Here is a 3,016-nt window from a genome sequence, read left to right as displayed (position 1 = left end):
CCGTGTGTTCGTGTGGGGATGTCGGTGTCCCTCCATCGTGTGTGGGGGGGTCTGTCTGTCTGCCTGTGCCCACTGCTGCCCTCACTCGATTGACTGCTCGTACTGCAACCCCCGGATCACGCATGCGCACGGCTGCCTGCCACTATCCAGGCATACACCAGCACAACAGCCGGCGAATCGCGCATGCGCACTGAAGCCCATCCGTTCACTGCTGCCCTCACCTGATTGGCTGTGAGTACTGCAGTTGCTGCGATCACGCATGCGCAATACCTTCTGCACGGCTCATTGCTGCCCTCACTTGATCACGCAACGGTACTGCAGACTGTCGTTTAACGCATGCGCACAGCGGGCGGCCGTGCTCAGTACCGCCTCCATCGGCTCACTCACCCGAACTGCAGCCGGCCTGGCTCATGCATGCGCAAATCACTCTGCGGTGCTCACTTCTGCCCTCCTTTGCGCACACGCCAGTACTGCAGCCGCCGGACATGCATGCGCAGTGCTGGCAGCCGATGAGTCGCCACGGCCAGCGCTCACATGCGCACTACTGTGTCCGAGGAGGGTGGCGCGCCGGTGCTTCGGTAACGGGAAGGGGGCTGCCGTGCTCGGCAGCTCTCTCCGCTGCTCAGACTGCAGGTGCAGCCCGTGTTTGCGCGATGTTGCTGGGCGATGTCGCGGGGATGGGGCCGTGGTGCTCGCGCGAAGTCGCCCTGCTCGCTGATTGATTCCCCGCCGGGCACGGACAGAGCAGCCCCGGTGCGCTCGCCGCGGCGAGCATGGCGGGCTGCAGCACCGGGCGGCAGCAGCGATCCCGGCTGCAGTACCGGGATCTGAGCCCCGCCAGACCTGGGGAGCCGTTTCCGGCCCCCCACCCCCACCCCCCCGACTCAGCGGAACACCGGCGCATGCGCGGTGCTAGGGCTCCATCCCCTGTTCCCCGCCCGTTCCTTTGGCAGACAGCGCATGCGCGCTGCCGACAGACACAGCCCCGCCCCTTGGCGCCCGGCGCAGCCCCGCCCCTTGGCGCCCGGCGCAGCCCCGCCCCTTGGCGTCCGGCGCATGCGCTGTGCCCAGAGCAGCATGGCGGCGGCCAGGCGCGCTCCCGCGCAGGGTGGCAGCTGGACCCAGAGACACGGTCGCGCGTGTCAGGCCTCTTCCTGGGGGTAAGCGTCCCAAAACAGAAGGAGCCTAGGCGAGGTATCAAAAAGGCGATAGGTTTGAAACAGAGGGAGCAAATGAAGTGCTCGCGCTCTTCTGTGTAGTCGGAGATCGATAGAACTGTGGCTTAAGCGCGTGCGTATGAAGGTTTGAGGGAGAACACTGAACAACAGAAATAGTTGAACCAGAATAAAAATACTGTTTTGTGGGAGATGGCATAGGTAAGTGTCAGGGGATGCTCCCACCTGTCTAATAACGAAAGTTTAACCACTGCATTTAACTTTTCCGTAAGTTTACCCTGAAGTGCATGATGGCAAGTGATGTGTTAGGATCTTTCCTTTAAGGGAAACAAACAAACAAATAGAACATGGTAAAGAGAGAAACGCGACGCATAAATTTGACAGCTTTTCATTTTAAACAACATGCAAAATTTATCTGTTTGTTATAGAGATGGAACCAATGACAGCAAATGCTGACAGATAACACAAGAACGGTAAACAGGTTTTTGTGAATAATACCTAAGGGACGGGATGAAACATGGAAGCAAAACTGCAATTTAGTGTACTCGATATCAGCAGAAACCAGAGAAGGAGGTGTTCCAGCCTGGATAACTAAGGTAACTGTCACTAACAGATGTTTGTTAATTCTGTCTCCTAGGAGCAGTGCTGAGGACTAAGTAACCTGTTCCTGCCCTGTGGATGTCGTTAACTATATGTGGCTTAGCTTTGCTTTGTTTGGTTCTGTTTTTTTTGTTATCATATATGCATATGTGAAAAGGGAAAGATGTAATACTCACTTACCAGATTAATTGCCATGGCTGAAATAGAAAAGGCCAGAAAAATGTAAAGAAGCTGAAGTAGTAAAACCAAATGAACCCAACTGAAAGCCGTTTCCATCTCCAAACAAGAGAAACCTCATTTTTCCTGGTGAGGAAGGATCGCTCTTAACAGTGATCAGGATAATAGACCACCAACATATAACATGTGTAATGTATAGTATTTGTATGTGTAACAAAAAGTACATTGCATACATATATTTGTACACATATGATTGTATATATGAAGCATTACATTTTACGAGCTACAGGACACCAAGTTATTGTCTTAAGTGAATGATCGTCAAGTGACCAGAGTTACAGAAGRCAAAATGAGGGAGAGAAGCATTTGAAATGTAAAATTAAGAAATCAGTTTCAGTAAGGCTCAATTAGTGCTGAACAAAAATTCTCCAGCTATGAGAAAAACTGTTTAGCAGTGATCTGGGCTGTAACAGTGTTTGAGGCTTTCATCTTTGATTGCGCGGTTGCAATCCAATCTGCTCAAACCCCTCTAAAGTAGCTAATTTCAGGGAAGTGAGTAGGCAGCAGTATCACCTATCCAAGTGGCACAGTGAGCACTAATATAAGTGAACGGGGGGCCAATAAAGCGGATGCAAAAAGCTCTGTAAAGGTAAACCTCCAGCGACTACTTGGTCTAACGTCCCTCTCACAGCCAGCCTGAACGTCGTTATAGCCTGCAGAATGGGAGGGGGGGTGTTGTGGCTTGCGTATTCTCAYTTACCTTGCTTGTGTTACTAGGTCGGCTTTTATGTCGATCACYGACTTTGGTTTCTTATGCTTTTCTGCAGAGCTTTGATTTTTGCTTTGCTTTATGTTTTTGTAGGGTGATGGATTTTCACTATGCCTCCATCAACGAGCGCTGGCTGACAAAGTTAGAACGTCGCAGCGGAGACTCCTGAGGCGAGACCGCGGAGCTGAGATACGCGGCCTGCCGGAAGCACGTCGCTTGGGAGCGGCTGCGGCCCTGCAGCTGCAGGCTGGTGCGTGCGGCTCACTCTGTCGGACTCAAAGAGGTTTCCTGTGGT

The 3,016-nt window shown here is 52.5% G+C and overlaps 1 long non-coding RNA gene across 1 annotated transcript; it reads left to right on the top strand.

Moving 5' to 3' along the window:
- The first annotated feature begins 1,051 nt into the window (after positions 1–1,051).
- On the top strand, positions 1,052–3,003 carry LOC112965220. Its single transcript, XR_003253214.1, has 3 exons — positions 1,052–1,160; positions 1,604–1,771; positions 2,815–3,003. It is a non-coding gene; the product is annotated as an uncharacterized LOC112965220 (long non-coding RNA).
- The last annotated feature ends 13 nt before the right edge of the window (positions 3,004–3,016 follow it).

The sequence above is a fragment of the Apteryx rowi genome, unplaced genomic scaffold (genome assembly GCF_003343035.1).
Source record: "Apteryx rowi isolate R43461 unplaced genomic scaffold, aptRow1 scaffold_2060, whole genome shotgun sequence".
Lineage (NCBI taxonomy): Eukaryota > Metazoa > Chordata > Aves > Apterygiformes > Apterygidae > Apteryx > Apteryx rowi.
Note: the sequence above shows the minus strand (reverse complement) of the source record. Positions and strands in the feature narration are given on the sequence as shown.